General features: G+C 43.8%; 1 long non-coding RNA gene across 11 annotated transcripts in view; it reads right to left on the bottom strand.

Annotated features, from left to right (window-relative positions):
* Nucleotides 1-16,497: 16,497 nt before the first annotated feature.
* The window catches only part of LOC140600405 (uncharacterized), an 11,676-nt gene continuing 7,463 nt past the window's right edge, over nt 16,498-20,710 (bottom strand). For 7 of the 11 annotated variants that reach the window (XR_012003671.1, XR_012003675.1, XR_012003672.1 and 4 more), the window contains one exon: nt 16,498-17,716. This is a non-coding gene — a long non-coding RNA (uncharacterized lncRNA). Of the gene's footprint in view, nt 18,322-20,710 lie in introns of all 11 variants that reach the window. The other 4 variants (XR_012003668.1, XR_012003670.1, XR_012003674.1 and 1 more) reach the window with 3 other exon arrangements.

Genomic DNA, 20,710 nt, shown 5'->3' with positions numbered 1-20,710 from the left:
GGGGGACTCACCCTGGGCACCTGCGGGGGGCTCCCCGGGAAGCAGGGCCGAGGTCACGGCCCAGCTGCCCACCAAGGCCCGTCATCTCCGGAGCCACATGCACTGCGCCCCCGGGGACCGTGCTGTCCCCGCTGTGCCGCCGGCACCGTCACCCCAACAAGCTGCTCTGCTGGGGAGAGTCCACGCTGACAAACCCGGGAAGCACGTAGATTGAATAGTGGCCTTGAATCACTAATTCTGCAAGTTTCTGATTCTACGGAGCTATTACCTTTTTCATCAGATGGGCCCCTCCTAAAGAGGGCCAGAGGGTCTTCTGGAAAGTTCCTGAGACTGGAGGAAGGCGGGTTACGGGTGCTGTGGAGTCCCGGCTCTGCAGGCCGTGCTGCGTGGGCGCATTTCCTTGGGTGGCCCGAGCCGAGGACGGGCTCGGAGGGACCCTGGGCCTCGGGGGCTCTGCGGGCTGAGGTGAGCACCCGGCGAGGGGGAGGCCACCGGGAGGACGCGGCAGGCACACGGGGGACAGTGGCGCCCAGCGTGCCGGGGCTCCCAGCAGAGCCTGCCTGCGCTCAGCCGGGGGAAGGGAGCTGGGTGGCGGGGACTGCAGCTGCAGGTCCCCGAGCCCGGACGCGGCGGCCTAGCGTCCTGTACCGGGCGGGGGTGGGGATCCCCGGCCTGCGGGCCCCTCAAGGGCCTCGCTCCTGCCCCGGTAGCCCTGCAAGTGCCCCTGCGGCGGGAGGTGGCGGGAGGCGGGGGCACAGAGCGGCCGAGCCCCGGACAGCGTGGCCAGTGCGGCCCAGGGGCCAGTCGTGCGGCCACACCTCGCCGAGAGCGGGCCAGGAAGGGCTGTCCCCGGGGGCCACGGCACCCCCCGGAACAAAAAGGGCATCTCTTCTCCGGAACTCGGGAAAATGGACATGGATCTCACATCAGGAGTTTGCTGCAAAACACCATTACGTGAGCATGGCTTTGGGGAGACAAATTGGCAACATCCATCAAAACGTTAAATGTTCATATTCTTTGAACTAAAAGACCAATTTTTAGAGCTCCCCTCCACGTATTTACTCTCACGTATCTGCGCACACGAATGTGTGTATCTGCGCCTATCGTGGCACGGCGCCGGGTGTGAGATCACAAAACTGGGAACAAACCAAATGTCCATCAACAGACAAACTGTCCGAGAAGCTGTTCTGTGCCCCCCGGGGGCCTGTGCAGCTGTGAAAGGATGAGGTGAAGGGAGAATGGGGGAAATCCACAGGACGCGAAACCACACGCGTGGGACAGGATGTGCAGGAGGGGAGCCTCCTGCGCTGTGGCTGGGAAGGTGACCTGGTGCGGCCACTCTGGAAAACTGTGGAGGCTCCTCAAAGAGTTAAACATAGACCTGCCCTACGACCCAGCAATTGCCCTGCTGGGGATTTACCCCAAAGATTCAGATGCAATGAAACGCCGGGACACCTGCACCCCGATGTTTCTAGCAGCAATGGCCACAATAGCCAAACTGTGGAAGGAGCCTCGGTGTCCATCGGAAGATGATGGATAAAGAAGCTGTGGTCTGTGTACACACTGGAATATTCCTCAGCTGTTAGAAACGACAAATACCCACCATTTGCTTCGACGTGGAGGGACCTAGAGGGCATTATGCTGAGTGAAGTGTCAATCGGAGAAGGACAAACATTATATGGTCTCATTCATTTGGGGAATATAAAAAATAGTGAAAGGGAATAAAGGGAAAGGAGAGAAAATGAGTGAAAATATCAGTGAGGGAGACGGGACATGAGCGACCCCTAACTCTGGGAAATAAACAAGGGGTGGCGGAAGGGGAGGGGGGGATGGGGTGACTGGGTGACGGGCACGGAGGGGCTCACTTAGCGGGATGAGCACTGGGTGTTATTCTATATGTTGGCAAATAGAACTCCAATAAAAAAAAATTAAAAAACAAACAAACAACAACAACAACGAAGAAGAATGAGGCCACCAGGAGCACGGGGACGGCCAGGAGGCATTGCTAAATTTAACAGCAGGCTGCGGCATGTTACACGTAGTGTGATAAGCACAACGTGAGCTCAGTAGTAGAGTGTTATTATATGTGTTCCTGGAGGTGTATCGGAATCTTTGTGGACAGAGAAAGGAGCCTGTGTAATTTGAAGGAGCTGCCGGAAACTCTAAAAGAGAGAATCACAGTTAACGACCGTGAGCTGAAGCCCTGAGGATGAACAAATGAGTCGAGTCTGGGGTCACGGAAAGTGCCACCAATCTGGTTTCCAGAAGGGTTCTGCTTGTACCAAATCAGCACCAAGATACTGGGTGGGCCAATCAGATGTAAGGCCTCTGTGGCACATCTTAATGGTGACACTGGGTGGGGGGTGGGGGTGGAGTGGGGGGGTCCTGGCAGGACGGTGAACAAGACACCTGAGGTAATGCCCTACTACTGTGGCATTGCATCCAGGTGATGACGTGATTTCTATTACATTGAGCTCTTACCAGAACCAAAGGGAGATCTCCAATGATTAAAAAAAAAAAAAAACAAAAACAAAAAAACCACAGCATATAAACATGCAAAGTAAGCTAAAACCAGGATTGAGAAAGGAAAGAAAGCTGCAAACTTGGAAGGTAAAGGTCAGTGGCAGCCACAAATGCGGGCGCTGGAGGCTACGCTCAGCCTGCTGCGGAGCCCATTGCCTCTTAAGAAGGTAGAAGTTGTCTCCTATTGGTGGTGAATACACGACGACTCCAGGAAGAAGTCCCTGCAGATCCATCTTGGAGGAGGGTGTCATTAATTCAGGTTTCCAGGATTCCCACGGATTATGTAAAACCAAATAAAAGATCACAATAAAGAGTTACCAAACGGGGTGCCTGGGTGGCTCAGTTGGTTAAGTGCCTGCCTTCAGCTCAGGTCACGACCCCGGGGCCCTGGGATCGAGTCCCGCATCGGATTCCCTGCACGGCGGGGCACCCGCTCCTCCCTCTACTGCTCCCCTCTCTGCCTCACACTCTCTCTCTCATAAATAAATAAATAAAAATCTTTAAAAAGTCAACAGACACGTGAAGAAACAAGGTGTGATGATGATAGCACTTAGGACTAAATTTAGCCTGCCATGGCAAACAAACCCAATAAAGGTGGCTTAGACGTGCATTTATTTGTTTTCCTGTAAAACAAACCGAGAAGGAGGTGTCCAGGGCAGGTTTATCACAAATTCATCAGGGACCGGTTTTCTTATGGTTTATGAATCCTCTGAGATCTTGGTTAAGATCACTGTGCTCGTGATCCCAGGTGGCTCCCAGAGCCCCAGACACCCATCTTCCAGACCATTATGGAAGGAAGGACAAGAAGAGTATCATTATTCTCTTCAAAAACATGATTCTGGATGCTGCACACAGCCCCTCCGCTTATAACTTACTGGTAAAATGTTATTTATTTGTTTTTTTCTTACTGGTAAAATTTTAATTCCATCGACCACATCAGGATGTCAAAACAAGAAAAAAACAAAAAACAGGGAGTTTTAACTGGCTGACAAGAAGCTTGGCTAAAAAAATCCATATTTTCATTTCTAGGAAGGGATGGGGGAAGGGATACTTATTGGCAACCTCCAGTCTCTGACACTATGAGTGTGTCATAGTCTGAATAATGAACCCCCAAAATATCCCAGTCCCAGTCCCTGGCTCCTGTGAATGTTACCTTGTATGAGAAAAGGGACTTTGCAGCTGTGATTAAGTATATCGAGATGGGGAAATTATCCTGGATGATCCAAGTGGACCTTCAATGCAAACACAAGTATCCTTATAAAAGGGAAGAAGAAGGCGACTGGACTACGGAAGTAGGGACATCACTATGGGAGCAAGAAGCTGGAGCGAGGCACGGAAGGGGTCCCAAGCCCCGGAATGAACGTGGCTCTGAGAACCTGGAAAAGGGAAGGAAATTGATTCTGCATCTGGAAAAAGCAGCCTTTCCACCACCCTGGCTTTAACCAAGTGATTGTGGACGTCTGGCTTCCAGAACTTTCCGAGGATGAACTTGGGTTGTTTTCAATCACTAATTCTGCGATTATTTGTTATAGCAGTTATAGGAAATTAATGAAGAGTGAGGGTCAGAAGAAACAAAAAAACCAACCATAATGCTCCTCCAAGAATTCAGATGTTGTGATGATCAGATACCGAAAACTTTAAAGAACCTTTAAAGATGATTTAAAGATTCAAAATTCATTTGGGGAATAATAGTAAAAGGGAATAGAAGGGAAGGGAGAAGAAATGTGTGGGAAATATCAGAAAGGGAGACAGAACATAAAGACTCCTGACTCTGGGAAACGAACTAGGGGTGGTGGACGGGGAGGAGGCAGGTGGTGGGGGTGACTGGGTGACGGGCACTGAGGGGGGCGCTTGACGGGATGAGCACTGGGTGTTATTCTGTATGTTGGCAAGTTGAACACCAATAAAAACTAAAAACTAAAAACAACAACAACAAAATTCACCTTAAAAATGTGCACAGAAGAGACTACCAACAATGACCTAGAAATCCGAAAGGGGATCCATTTCAGAAATGGAAAGTTATCATCTTGCTATGAGTAACCGATGGATGGGTTAAATGCCAGATTAGGAATGGCTGGGAGAAGAAGTGACAAACTATAGAAAAGAGCTGAGGAAATTACCCGCACTCCTGCGCGGAGACCTGGGGCGATGAGGATGACAGGTAAGTCAACAGTGTGGAAGACAGAAGGGGCATGAGAAGAGAGACAACGCCCGAAGTGGTGAAATATGGTGAAAGCCAGGGATCTACAGATACAGGAAGACCAACACACATCAAACAGAATAGAAAAAAAATTCTACACCCAGACACATTTTTGTACGATTCCACAAAATACCAAGGATCTTTTAAAAAGCCAGAGAAAAGGGATCACCTACAAAGGAAAGGCAAGTGGGGCGACAGTAGGCTTCTCAATAACAACAAGGGGAAACAGGCAAGAATATCTTCCAACACACTGTCCAAATAAGATTGTAATTCCAGCAAAGGTTTTTTTTTTTTTTTAAGAACAAAGGCTAAATAAAGATATTTTCAGAGTAACAAAGAATGAGGAAATTTACAACCAAAGGCTCTTAACTTCATGAACTCCTAAAGGATATCATTCAGGAAAAAAAAAATAATAATCTCAGTAGGAAGGTCAGAAATAGGGCAGCCCGGGTGGCTCAGCGGTTCAGCGCCGCCTTCGGCCCAGGTCGTGACCTTGGAGACCCAGGATCGAGTCCCGCGTTGGGCTCCCTGCATGGAGCCTGCTTCTCCCTCTCTCTGTCTGTCTCTCTCTCTCTCATGAATAAATAAATAAAATCTTTTTTTTTTTTTTTAAAAAAAAAGAAGGTCAGAAATATAAGGAGGAATGATGAGCAAAAATACCCGGTAAACACGAAGGCGAAACTGAGGTAGATGTGAACAAACTTTAGCTGGATGTGATTAATAATAATAATAATATAATACAAATATGATGATATTCAAATACAAGTTGGCATCATACGAGGTCCCATTTTACACACCCACTATCTTAGCAAACACGAGAGGCCTCGAGTTGGTGACAATGTGGAACAAGGACTCCTACACGCAGCTGAAGGGTGCCCACGGGTGCAAACACTTTGGAAAATAATCTGACCCTGCAATAGCCTAGAGAAATTCTTGCATATGTGGACTTGATGACAAGTTCAAAAATGTCCCTAACACCGTTGTCAGCAACAGCAGAAACTGGAGACAACCCAAGTGCCCCTCAGTGGGAGACTGCAGGAGTAGATTGTGATCTATTTACACAAATGGAGCTCAGCAGTGGAAATGTCGACAACACAGTCAACTGGTACGATGGGGACCAATTTGACAAACATAATGTTGAATGTAATTCCTTAAATCGCAGGATTCTCACTCTTAAAATGAGGACAATCCTAGTTTCTATCTCACAGAATTGTTATGAGGCTTTCTTTTAAAAAATAAAGTTTCATCCTTTTCCTCTTTTTTTTTTTAAAGATTTCTTTATTTATTTGAGAGAGAGAGAGAGAGAGAGAGAGAGCAAAAGAGAAGCAGACTCCCTGCAGAGTGGGGAGCCCAACGTGGGGGCTTGATCCCAGGACCCTGAGGCCATGACCTGAGCCATAGGCAGACGCCGGACCTGCGGAGCCACCCAGGCGCCCCCGTGGTGAGGCTTATATAAGATAATCCTTGTGGAGCACTTAGTAGGTGCTCAGTAAATGTAAGGAGCAAATACTGTGATGACTCCTATTCTGGGCTTCATCCTCCCTTTGGTCACTGCGTGCAGTTAAGCTCTGCCCATGTGTAACCACTCACTCTCGCCTCTACCTCCCCAGCGCATCTGCTCTTTTCTGCCCAAACCCTTCCAGGCTCCTCTGCCCTCCCCCCACCCCCACACACACACACGTGAGCGTGAGCAGCATCCAGGGCCGGTGTGACAGAGCACTGAAAAGCACGTATACGGATGCCAAGAAGGGAATCCTAAGCATAAAGGCACAGAATATTCTTTGTGTCGCGGCCCGGCCGATGTGGCTTGTGCTTCAGAATGTGTTTGGGTGGTTCTCACAACCCTGAACGACTAATGTCTGAGCAATGCTTCCTTAGGGTTGCAACCTGGACATTCAAGTCCGACCACATAAAACAAAAAGACATCCGCTTAGGGAGACTTGGATGCTGATGGGGTCTGAATGGCTTGTGGCAAATGCTTCCAGAACTGGGATTCCCGAGGAATAAGGAATGCACAGTTGGTTAGGGCAGGCCGGCAAACCGTGCTAGAATCCTGGCAGCAGAAGTCTTGAGCTGGAAGCCTCTGTTTCATTGTGCCCCAGGGACTGCAGAGAAGTAAGTACAAAGTCACCCTTTGCCTCGACTTTCTTCGTTTTTTCGCTCCAGTGTGGCAAGGCCGCTTGCATCTGGCTCAGGAACTGGGCGTTTTGCAACACGTTTTGGAGTGCTTCCCTTTGTGTTCTCCGAGATTGCAGCTGGGTTCCTTGGTGGGAAACAGGGGTGGGAAGAGAAGCTCAAATCTAGCTGCCTTCACTCTCCCCCACACCCCTGACTCTCAGTAAATGCAATCCCTGGCCTGATGCCTAATGTGGCTCTTGGGTCCATGCTTGCCAGCTCCCGGGTCCCTCCCATACTTCTGTCTTCCCTGGCTCCTGCCGTTGTATCGTGCAATGGGTTGATCTGTGTTCCCCTAAAAGGTGTGTTGAAGTCTGTATTAGGGTTCTCTAGAGAAACAGAACTAATCAGAAATCATAGAGATACATACAGAGAGATGTACTATGAGGGACTGGCTCGCGTGACCTGGAGAACGAGAGGTCTGCAGCTCCTGAGCTGCAGGCCCACGAAAGCCCGTGGTCTAGTTCCAGGCCCAACATGCAGGCCTGAGAACCAGGAGCATCGGTTTTACTGGACAGGAGATGGATGTATCAGTTCAAGCGGGGAGTAAATCGGCCCAGCATGCAGCCCAGCACGGGCCTTGAACTCACAACCAATGAGATCAAGATCTGAGCTGAGATCGAGAGCCAGACTCTTAGCTGGCTGAGCCGCCCGGGCGCCCCTAGTATTCCCAGTTTTTGAACACATTGCATTTCGTGTGGTCTCAGACCACCTCTTTGGAAAAGTGTATTGATTTCCATACCTCTCTAGTCCAGTCTAAAGCAGAAGGAACCACACTCCACAGGACTGAAGCTGCTCCACAGCTGGGGCCATGGGACCATGGATGGAGGGAGGACCTCAGTGGAGATAAGGGTGGTTCACCGTGTTGCCAACAGAATTAAGGGCCTCTCAATTATTCCTTCTGTAGGAGGAGATTTCATTAATGTCTTACTTATCCAGATTTCATTTCTCCTGGGCTGGCGAATAGGACATTTCTTTGTCCAGATAACCGGCGGCTATACACTGCTCTTCTTGCTTGTTTAACCCAACTCGCTTTACCCATTTCTTCATTCTTCCCACTAACAAACCTAGCCTTCATCACACGGACGTAACATACTGTTCTGAAAAACAAAAAACAAAAACACGGCAACCCAGGCAGGATGCTGGGTTAGTGACAAGAGTGCTAGCCCAACCCTCTCCTCCTTTCCCCGCTCCCCGCCATCATGCTCTTTCCAAAGAAAAGTTTCGTTGCAGTTGTACACCACAGATTTTGCATCAATTAGTTATTAAGGTTGTGTCTCTTAAGCTTTAATGAGGGTAGCTGTGATTTTAATTCAAGACTATGATTTATTTCATACCTACTAAGTGTCAGACCGTGCAGGGCATCAACGTGAATAATTTTATTTGATCCTTACAATTGACCTGCAAGGGAGACCATTGGGTTCAGTTGTTTGGAAACTTTGGTTCTAAATTGTTTTGTTCTTAATCTCACTTAAAAAGCAATAATTTGTTTTTAATTTTGTATAGATAATATATGCATAAAATCTAAAGGCAGTGGAAATACAGCCAGTCCAAAATGATATGTAGCATATGTGTAAACGCACACTGGATCTTGAAGGCCTGATATGAAAAAAAAAGAATGTAATGTGTCTCATTAATAAGTTTTATATTGATTGCATGTTGAAATTTTAATATTTTGGGTATATTGGGCTAAATAAAATTGTCACAAAGTTAGAGGATTTAAGACTACTTCATTTTGTTCTCAGAGCCCTTTTGCTTTTGTGAATACCTGGCCCACTGACCCTATGAGCTTATGCTTTAGAAAACAATCATGCACCAGTATCTTTTAGGGTAAGGAAATCGAAGCCTTCCATATGTAAATGTTTAGTTGATTTACAGTGAGCCTACAGCTGAAATCAATCTAGATGGTGTCTTGGGGACGCCTGGGTGGCTCAGCGGTTGAGCATCTGCCTTCTGCTCGGGGTGTGATCCTGGGATCTGGGACTTTGTCCCGCATTGAGCTCCTTGTGGGAGGCCTGCTTCTCCTCCCTCTGCCTGTGTCTCTGCCTCTCTCTCTCTCTCTCTCTCTGTCTCTCATGAATAAATAAATATTTTTTTAAGATTAAAAAAAAAACCCAAATAGATGGTGTCTTGGACAGGATTCCTTAGAAGCGGAGCTTAAAACAGGGACTTGGGTATACATAATTTATTGAAGGAGTACTCTTCAGAAAAATCAATAAATAGGAGTCAAAGAGGCAAGATAGGAAGGCAGGATAGGGAGGGGGAAAGAGCTGAGCATGGACATCACCTAGGTGAACTCTAACCTTAGCCAGATCCATGGTGGGTGGACTCTGGAGCTGTGCTGTCCAATAAAAGTTACTAAAATGTTGGGAATGTTCTATGTAATGGGCACTGTCCGGTATAGTTACCACTTGCTACACACGACCACTGAGTATTCATAATATGGCTAGCATAACTGACAAACTTATTTTAAAATTTAATTTAAATGTGAAGAGTTACACATGGCTAATGTCTACCATGTTGGACAATGGAGTTCTGTAGTATAAGCCTCAAGACGGAGCAGGGAGGAGGGGGCTGGCCCCCTGTGCTCTCCTTGCCTGTGGGCTGCCCCAGCCTTGTTGGGGGGTGGATAGGACGTGATTCTCTAGGCAAGGCTGTTGGCAGGGGACATGCACACAGCTGAGGCGTAGGGGTACTGGCCGAGTAAAGGGGATGACGCACAACCCAACGCCCACTCTAGGTTAGTTCTCCGCTGGATCATCTTGACACCTTAAGAGGAAATCTATTTGATTTTTCAGTATCTACTACAATCTTTGAGGTGGCTAGCCCAACGGCTCTAAAGAGGAAAAAAACGAAAACGACTTTGCCCCTTTCCACACCGAAGTGTCATAGATCTGAAGTTATAAATGAGGAAGCCTGAGTTCATGTTTTATTTATACCTATTACACTTGATTTATGGTGTTGGAAAACATATTCAGCTTAATTTATGCAGGAATTAACTCTGGTAGAGATTAATTTTGGATCTATGGCCCCTTCCTAAAGTATATCATCACTTTTCATAATCTTGGCTTGCAGACAGAGATGGTAGTGAGTCAAAAAAAAAAAAAAAAAAAAAGAGAGAGAGAGAGAGAGAAAGAAGGAGAAAAACAACACCATAAACAAAACCAAAACACTGCCAGAGAGAAACACTTTAGGTCTTTAAAATGAGAATAACAAGACGATTTAGGATTAGGATCCCTTTAGGGTTCACTGATAAAGCCAGAATTTATTAGAATTTATACAGTGGTACTTTACGATGGGTTCAGCCATTCATAGAAGGTTTTAGAGGAAAATACATTAGACAGAAGGAATGTATTGGCACATACTTGGCACAGACTAATGCTTAATACTAAGGAATTAAAAAATCTGAAATATTTAATCCATATTACAGTTGTTATCTATGTTATATCTTTATAGACCACCAGGCAAGTGTGTGTGTGTGTGTGTGTGTGTGAGAGAGAGAGAGAGAGAGAGAGAGAGAGAAGAGGAAAGGGATGGGAAGGAGAAGATATCATATTAAAAAAAAAATCAAAGGGAGGCCTCTGCCTGGCTCAGCGGGTAGAGCATGTGACTCTTGATCTCAAGGTTGTGAGTTTAAGCCCCAAGTTGGGTGTAGGGCTTATTAAAAACAAAAACAAAAACATCTTTAAAAAGCCAAAGGGAAGCACAACATATAGTTTTGAGCCTCCTGGCAGTCAAGGGAAGAAAAGGGAACAACAGACGTCATGCCTCATACAAGAAAGTGTAATAGTTTGCCAAGAGGAATTAATTTTGTTTTTGTTTCAGAGTGCGGTCTCTCTACAAACAGAAAGCTGTTTTTATTAAAAGAAAACCCCCGAAACCCAAACAAACCCTAACATAGTGGATGATGTCTTTTTCCTTTTTTTCTTTTCTCTCGTCTTTTCTTTTCTTTTCCTTCCTTAGGCCCCAGCCGTCTTTATTGCCTATTCCTGACCCAGTTCACTCACTGACACTACCTGCCTGGGCCCAGCTGATGCCTGTGGTCGTGACCCCTGGTCATTCTGGCCTCTCCCTGTCCGAGCCTCAGGCCAGGCAGCGCCAGCAGGTGCACAGAGGAGGAGACAAAGTGCATCGCACCCCCCACCCCGCCCTTCCCAAAGCAGATGGCACCATCTCTCCACAGCTGTATGTTTCCACAACTGTCCTTTCCTGAACCCTGGAACTGTGTCATCACCCTGGTGATGGGACAGCGGTGCCGAAGGAGTGTCTGGGGACAGGGCACCAAAAAGACCTCCCTCGTTGGGGGGGTCTCGTCTGTTAATTTTTTTTTTTACGATTTTATTTATTTATGAGAGACACAGAGAGAGGCAGAGACACAGGCAGAGGGAGAAGCAGGCTCCCTGCGGGGAGCTGGACACGGGACTCTATCCCGGGACCCCAGGGTCACGTCCTGAGCCAATGTCAGGTGCTAAACCGCTGAGCCACCCGGGGAATCCCCTGTCTGTTAATTTTTATTTGAAATGGGCACGGGCGTTCTGCGTGGCCATGTGGAAGAAATAGAAACGATTAAGGATTTAAAGTAATTTGTCCAAGGTCACGTAGCTAGTGATGGACCATAAATTCCAGTTCAGGTGGTCTGACTCCAGAGCCCAAGATGTGATCTGTTATGACTATTTACCTCTCTGTCATACCTGTAAGGGGCAGCTCTCATTTTCTTGGCTGCCTGCCTCCCACTTTAGAAGCTGACAAGTCCAGATGTCGTCTCAGCTTCCACTGCAGCTGGCACGTAGGCCCTTGACCTAGGCTTGACCGAAGAGGTTCACCCACTAGTGATTTTGAACTGGGAGCTGGCGCCGTAAGGAGGCAGAGACGGTGGAGAATCCAAAGGTACCGAGCTGGTGGTAGCAGGAGGAGCACATCCAAAGCTCAGTGTCCGTGGCTGCCACGTGACCTGCAGCATCCACTGTTCAGTGGTAGGGGTGGTTCCTCCCTGGCTGGGTTCGGGGGCGTGCTCTTGGCGGGGGTCCACCTGCTGCCTAGCTCCCTTGTCTGGGCTCCTTTTCTAGCCTGGTTCTAATCATGTTGGAAACTCCTTGAATTACTTAATAACTCAGCAACAAATATATATATATATATATATATATATTTATATTTATATTTTTATATTTCTATATTTTTATATTTTTATTTATTTATACATATTTTTTTTCTTCTTTTTTTCCTGCTTAATCAACCAGAGCTAGTTTCTGTTGCTTGTAACTAAGACCCCTGGCCGGCATAATATCCAAATCCATTATCCTGAATATAGGATGGCTACCACATACCCCATTCCTATCTGGAAAAAACAAAACAAAACAGCAACAACCCACATATGGATCCAGAATTTTATGAAAGTTTAACTGAGTGGAGGACGAAAGTGGCAGATTGTGTATCTTCGGGAGGACTTTCTAGCTCATCTATCTGACTACTTACTTATGGTCCACTGTCGTTTGCATGGATGAATACGAGACCTTACAGTGTGTTGCTCTTAGAGTCCAGAAATGGATTTTTACCTTCCAAGTATAATTTGAATTCCAGGTCTAACTGTGAGCTTTAAACATTTTGTAATGAATTTAGCTTTTGAGTAATAATAAGAAAAAAAATACTAAATATCTTTCCTGCTCATTATAGGAAAAATGGCTTCCCCAAACTGTAGCACTTAACAAAAAACTAAGATCACAGGGGGAAGCTGAATTGCTGAATTATTTAATATAATCTGACTCATTAGAGTCTTGGTTTCTGAGATGGAAGAGGATATGATAGCTTACATAGAGGTCACTGATACATTCCAAGATGAAATTCACTTTGAAGAAAATGAAATGTGGTTGGTGTAACTAATCTCTCCGGCCTAATTCAACAGGGGAGTTGAGTGTGCCGTTTGACGAGGGGGTTATAATTACAAGGCATCTTGGAACTTCTGGGAGAAGCTACTGCTTCCGATGGCCACGCGGTCGACTGAGATGTCAGATTATTAGACAGGAATAAGCCATACAGAGGCCAGGGGTTTGACCTTGGAAAGTCTAGACACCCTAACATGATTACCATCACTCTAATCAGATTATAAAGTAAACACACTCTCTACAAAGCAAAGAATCTGATGGGGTTATTTAGAAGATGATGAAAAGCTGCTTTCTATCTCTACCGAGGACACAACAGGAAGAAATGGGATGGTTTGCAGCATCAGAGGCTTTGGGAAGATCAATGGTTCTAAGCCAGGATTACTTTGGGGACATTTTTGGTGGGAGGGTGAAGGAGGGTATTGCTGGCATCTAGTAGGCAGAAGCCAGGGATGCTGCTAAACATTCTATAATTTAAAAAAATAATAAAAAAAATAAAAAATAAAATAAAATAAAATAATTAAAAAAATAAACATCCTATAATTTATAGGACAACCTCCACAACGAAGAATTATCTGGCCCCAAAATGTCTAACAGTTGCCAAGCTTGAGAAACCTGAGTTAGACGTAAGGAAAACACTTCTGATTCTGAAATTATATAAATAGTGGAATAGGTTTGCAGGTCCAAGACTAGTGTGAGGTGAGTGAAGCATTTGCCTTAGGCGGCAACATTTAAGTGCCAAAAACCTCAGTTATCAAGATAAATAATATTAAAAAAAAACCAAAATCAATGCAAAAAAAAATCCATGATGAACAATATAACGACATTTTAAATAAAGACAGGATTCAGCAGAGAAGGGATCTGGGTAGGTGGAAGTTGAAATGTTATTTACCTTGATTACTGAGGCTTGGAAAATCAAGCCCCCGGCCCCCTTGAAGTCTGTGCCTGAAGGCCAGTGTGTCATTCCTCTCATCCTAGTCCTAGCCTGTTGGATTATTAAGCGTATGCAATTGTTTTAGCTAAATGGTGATTTGATTATTACTATACTGGGGTTAGTCAGGTGTGGCAAAGGTAAACGAGAAGGTCTTTCCAGCTCTAGAATTTCAGATCTTAGGGACTACGTTAAGCAAGGAAGCAATCCCTGTATTAAGCTGCATAGAATTTCCCTCACATGGGTTTTTAATTTCTCTGATTTATAGCATGGCCTTGATTAGCCAAGATCACCTTCATTATGAATGGTAATATATGAGTGGAATCCCAAAGAAATATGTGGCATTAATTGCGGTCTTAGGCCATACCCTTCCGTCGTAACTCACCCTTCCCGAAAAATGACCCTTGTATGATTTTTCCATTTTAATTAGCAAGTAAACTATTCCTGCTTTTAATCCTTTCTTCTTCCCAAAACCCACTTCACCTCAAAACCAGCTAAGTATTCTTTTCTGGGCTCCACGGATATTGACATTATTCTATATCATTTGTCCCTTTTGTTTCTCAAAATGCCTTACATGGTTTTTGTTTATTTGTTTTTGTGGGGGGAAGATTTAAAAATTTCTCTTTCTAACTGGCCTGGGAAATTGTCTACATCTAATTGCTAAGTGTACGTATGTGGGATATAGAGTACTTACAACATAATGCTGACCCCCTCAGAAATGCCAGATGAAAGAGTCCAAGATAATTTACTATCTGGGCAGGGCAAGATAGACAGTTATAAAAAAATTGCAATAATATTACTAATTAGGAGAAATGTGGTCTTGGATCCGTATCAGAACAAACACTCTAACCATTATAGACTGCTTTCCATTAATGTCCCTGGTTTCCGTCGACGCGTGGCTGGCCTGTTAGGGTACCTGCATTCAGCAAATGTACTCGTGCATAAAGTAACTGGATATGGGACCTACCACTTCCCCATATCCTGTCACTTAATCTGACATATGTACAATTCCTTTTGATCTGTGCTAACCATCTTTATCTGAATGCATATCTCAACTTCCTATCTGTTATTTTAAAAAATGCTTTAATCAGAGGGTAGTGACAAGTTGGGTTGAATTATAGGGTTTGGGTTTAGGATTTTTTTTTTCTTTTCATTTTGTTAAAAACAAAGCAACGTCAGACTTGGGCTCCTTCTTCCTACCCACGTCATCATTGCTATTGTGATGAGCTATTTGGAATTTATTTCTTGAAAAAGGAATAAGAGGAAAGAAGGAAAAAGGGAACTGAGGAACTAAGTGGTAGATGGGGAGATGAAGAATGATTCTAATATTATTTGAGTCGCCAAAGCTAGGCATATCCAAATGTTTTCTTCTCTTTTTCTCCTTTTTCCATTCTTTTTCGTTTTCATTTTGGGTCAGAAGTGAACAGAAGTTTTCATGCGTCTGTCTGCTGCTTAAGTAAAGGATGCATTTAATTGTCTAGGATTTGGGACTCTCAGCTGCCTAGATGTGAGCTTTCCAGAAAATCCACCAGGAGAGGGCGGTGTGGAACACTGAGTGCTTACTCAGGGGGTTGCCGGGGGTAAGAAGTCACTTTAGTATCACACATTTTGGCTAAGGACAGATCATAGAGTCTAAATTGTATGCGGCTAGGTTTTCCAAATTCAGAAAACGCTGATGACGACGCTTAAAGCTTCCTTTCTAATAAACTATATACATGAATATTAAGTGTGTGGGCTGCCTATTATTCTGTTTCAAGAAGAAAAACCCCCTAAAACAAACAAAACTATGTCCCCTAGAGAATTTTAGTTAGACCTTTGGAAAGAAAATCAAATGAAACAAATGGGATGTTTGTTCTCTTTTCTAAATAGAGAATGCCTTTTCTCTAAATAAATATTAACTCTGCATATTTTTATAATCATACCGTGGTCAACTGTCTAGTTAATTTTCTTCTCAAGCTTATTATTATTATTATTATTATTATTATTATTATTATTATTTATAATAGACTCCTAAGTCCAAATAAAAGAAAACAGCTTTTTAAAAAAGTATATTTAAATGTAGCACGATATTCTGTTAAAGGGGTTCTTTAATCCAGCCATTGGTTCAACAGGTTTGTGTGTATAACTGGCTAAGTTTAGGTCAAAGTGAAATGATTAGGTCTTTCAAGCAACCACTCGCAGGACTTGGACACTAAAGCTTTAAGAGATGGGAACTCAGCGGAACCACCGAGAAAAACAGGGTATATTCCTGCGGGTTCCATGAAGACCAGATCCAAGGGCGGCACCAAGATGGATACATCATCGTGTTTGAGAGGAGAGAGGAAGTTTGCAGAGCATTTCCATATAGAGGTTATAGCAGAAGACTGTGCTTACAGCTGGTGCTCAATAAATGAAATGCCAAGAATAAGGCCCTTAAAGGTTGTGTGAGGGCTTGATGTGAGCCGATATGTGAGGTTCTGGTGCTTTGCTGTAGCCGGTGGGTTCTCTGCGTAGTTCACGGAGCTCTGAGGATGACGACTTGGAGGTGGGGAGTGAGAAGTAGTGTGGACGGTCATGGCTTCTAGGTTATGCTTCTGAAACATCTGCTTATTTTTGTTGTTTCAAACTAGTGCTTTCAGTCCTGATACTTCCCATATGGCCCCGTTCTAGAGGGGTGGAGAATGTAGGGCAAAGTCAGGGAGTCTTTTCTACTGAAAATCTCCCCTTTCGCCCCTTGAAGAAGGTGAGGAACCTGAGTAGAGAGTGTGATGTCGGGGTTAAGACAGAGCAACCGCCATACATGACCGGTGAGGAAAAGTTTCAAATCCAAATATTTATTATGTAGTGAATACAATTATTTAAGGTCACAAGAACTTTACACTATTCTTTTTCTTTCTCCTTAAAAATGCCATTAAAATTTATGTATTTATTTATTTATTTAAGAGAGAGAGAGAGAGAGAGAATGAGCATGAGCATGATGTGGGTGGGGTCAGGGAATCTCAAGTGAGATTTCAAGCAGATTCTACAGCAAGCACAGAACCCAACTGGGGCCTTGATCCTATGACCCTAAGGTCATGACCCCAGTCGAAATCATGAGTTGGATGCTCAACTGACCGAGCCACCCAGACGTCCCTTAAAAATGACATTTTGATTTGATCATGTAGCTATTAACTCTGAAAGAAGCTGATATTGGAAACATTGACTTGGAACTAGATTTTTCTGTTGCTTTTATTAAAAAAACAAAACAAAACAAAACAAAAAAAACCCAAAGGAATAGTGCAAAGAATCTCCAGTGTGAACTTCAGCCGTGAGATCTGAACCAACGATGCTCTAGGGAGCAAAGAAAAATGGAAATATCTTCACATCAATGTTGACTTAAATAGTAGTGATGGAGTCCTTTGCAAAGAAGCGAGACGCCCCAGCGTTTACTCAAGTGTGTCTGTTCTGTCCAAATCAGTTATGAGGGCAGTTATGGAGTTTCTTTAAAAATGTCCCTGCTTCTCAGTGGCCTTGATTCTCAGGGTGAAATCTTGCGGTGAAATCTTTTCCAGATCCTCTTCCCTGTAAGGGGCTGAGTGAGAGGAATCATGGAACGTGTTTGGAAATAGAGCTTCAGAACTCCTTCGGCCTCAGAGGACTTGCTCGGGGCAACATCTAACAAAACAAATTATGAAACACCCACTGCGGAAGAAGAAGAAGCGCTCCTTTAAGGTATGTTTAATTGAGCCAGTAACACACACGGAGGAACAGCCCAAAGCACTTGCGTTTCAATCTCCTGGCTCACTTCCTGGGCATACTGGGCATGTCCTAACAGCCTCATAAAACACAACCAATTGTCTCTTATTTCGTAATTAGCATCTTGTAAAGTTGACAGTGTGGTTATGATTGGATCGAGCCAGAAACGAATTCCCACTTTTACCTGCACAGAACATAGCCTCCTCACGGGAACTAAAGGAATAGCGTGCACAGGAGAGGAGGAGCTGCCCACTACGTGAAGACGAAGCATAAATGTTATCAGGAGCTCCTTAAAACCTTTAGAGAAGAAAATAACAAAAGTAAGCCGGATCTTAGCTCTATGCATGATTCCTTAGTCTGCTTAGTCAGCTGCCTCCTCCTTCACAGAAGACTGGCTGGGTACAAGCAGAGTCAGAAGAATCAAGTCCCAGGTGCAAGTTTACCTTCTTTTCATAGATTATTTCGTTTAATCCTACCAACCAACCACCAGGAAGATACGACGACCGTCTCCTTTTACGGGTGAGGGAAACGAAACACAGAGAGGGAACGTAGCTCGTCGGAGTTCACAAAGTCATTAAGTTCTGTGCTGGGGTTACAACCTGAAATTCTGACTTTGTGGTTGTGCTTCGTACCACTACACCACACTACACTGCCTTTTCTTCTGCTAAACTCTTTTTTTTTCTTTCTTTCTTTCTTTTAAGGAAGATTTCTGTCCAGTGTGGGGCTTGAACTCATGACCCCAAGATCAAGAGTTGCATGCCCTGCCAACTGAGCCAGCCGGGTGCCCCTCTGCTAAACCCTTAAAGCAATGTTTCTCAAGTTGGGCTCCAAAGACACATTTTCAGGGACTCTGGAATTCTGTGAGAATTAGCATTTTCTATGATCTTATCTTTTGTTTTAATCTGAAAAAAAAATTAACATAAGCATGTTTGCGGAATCACATCATAATTGGGTATGGGCCTATGTTGTAACTTCTTTTTGCCTATGTAAATTCCTGCCTCCTGTGAAGCCACAGACTTGGCGAGAGAAGGATTTAGTCATTAAGGTCACATGCCTCTGACGGTCTTATGATATACTCCACGGAAGGAAGAAAATCTCTAAATACAGTCTGTATCCCATGTTGGGGTCTTTTCCTTTTTTTCATTGGCTGTCAATTCTCAGTGGCTGTTTTGGTTCCCTAATTTTTTATGTATTTTCAGTGTAGGAGAAGTGGAGATATGGGATTCTCTGCCTTCCCAATATTATCTGTATTCCTACAGTTATGATGTTGAAAAATTACGAGGATTCCGTTGGGATAGGTGCTTTAAAAGAGAAAGTTTGTCTTAAGGCGCTAAGTGAGGCCCTTGGGAAAACTGGTACAGCCTTCATATGTTTCTGAACAAATGAATCTCTTTGTGGTTATGTTGTCAAAGTGAGAAAAGAATGTCATGTCATGCCACCTAAGTAATTTTGAAATAAACTTTTCATTTTGTAATATGTTAGATTTATAGAATAGCCACAACTATAGTAGAGTTCTTGTCTATTTCTTACCAGTTTCCACTAACGGCAATTCTCAACTTACACATTTGTCAAAACTAAGATATTGATACTTACACATTTTTTAAATTAATAATTAATTAATTTATTTATTAATTTATTAAGATTTTATTTATTTATTCATGTCAGACACACAGAGAGAGGAAGAGACACAGGCAGAGGGAGAGGCAGGCTCCATGCAGGGAGCCCGATGCAGGACTCGATCCCGGGACCCGGGGATTATGACCTGAGCCAAAGGCAGATGCTCAATCACTCAGCCACCCAGGCAGCCCTTACACATTACTTTTAACTAAATTCCAGATTTTATACAGATTTCACCAATTTTTACCATTTTTTTTCTGTTCCAGGATCCAATTCAGGAGACCACACTGCATTTATCTTCTAATAATTGTGTCAGAAATATTAAATAATTATTTTAAAGATTTACTTATTTGTTTGAGAGAGAGAGTGTGCTTGAGCAGTGGGAGGGGCAGAGGGAGAGGAGAAGCAGACTCCCTACTGAGTGTGGAGCCTGACACAGGATTTGATCTCACAACCCGGAGATCATGACTTCGGCTGAAACCATGAGTTGGAAGCTTAAGCAACTGAGACACTCAGGTGCCCCTGTCAGAGGTATTTTAAACAAAAATCTCAACTAATATTTGATTCTTTCTTCATTCTAAGAATTAGTATGTTGCAGTTATACAACAAACGTTTTGTTAATATATCATGAAATAAATGTTTAATAATACCCTTTCTTCCAATTTTCAAATCGGAGTACAAATCAAAACATTTCTTACACAATTTACTACCAAATTTTACTTAAGTATGGAAATTTAATTTTAACTAGTCTTTTCCTCTTACTATGTTTAGATAACTAGTTGGATAGAGGGGTTTCTTTAAAATACATAAGACAAAAAAAATAAAATAAAAAAATAAAATACATAAGACAGGCTATTAGGATCTATAGATAAAAAGAGTAAGTTTGATGTCTGTATAACCAGAACTATGTACAATGTGCACATCCATTCTTTGAGCTAAAAATTAACAAATTGATAAAACAAAAATAGTTTTGATGCATTACAGAACCTTCAGATGAATACCTGGACAGTAAAGCACTGTCAGATGGTAATCACTCTCTGCCTGCCTCTTGATACACAAATGTATACCTTCAAACAGATATGCAGTGTTATGATAAAAAAAGTAAAGTTTCTTTTTTTTTTAAGATTTTATTTTATTTACTCATGAGAGATACAGAGCGAGAGAGAGAGAGAGAGGCAGAGACACAGGCAGAGGGAGAAGCAGGCCCCATGCAGGGAGCCCGACGTGGGACTCGATCCCCGGACTCCAGGATCACGCCCTGGGCCAAAGGCGGTGCTAAACTGCTGCGCCACCGGGGCTGCCCTAAAGTTTTCATTTATTTCAGCAGTATTATATTTCACCACTATCACCTTTATAATATTATGAAATAAACCTCACTGAATATGTAGCTTACATATCAGGGGTAAGGTACTTAATACAGTTTTTTTTTTTAACCTTTACATTTTTTTGGTTTAATAAATAACTTGTCATATCCAGGAAAATGAACACTTTCCAAGAAGCCGAACTCACTCCTCTTCCTCTTTATATATTTTTTACTGAACTGTGGCAGTTAGCTAGTGTACTATATGGCAGACAGCTCTATGCATTTATGTCTTTGCTGTCTGAAGAATTCAGCTAAGTTGGCCTACCTCCTGATCTTGACCTGAACTCACGTGTCTGGGCACGGGCTATGAG

The sequence above is a fragment of the Canis lupus genome, chromosome 11 (assembly GCF_048164855.1).
Source record: "Canis lupus baileyi chromosome 11, mCanLup2.hap1, whole genome shotgun sequence".
NCBI classification, from domain to species: Eukaryota; Metazoa; Chordata; class Mammalia; order Carnivora; family Canidae; genus Canis; species Canis lupus.
This window is presented reverse-complemented; position numbering and strand designations above follow the sequence as displayed.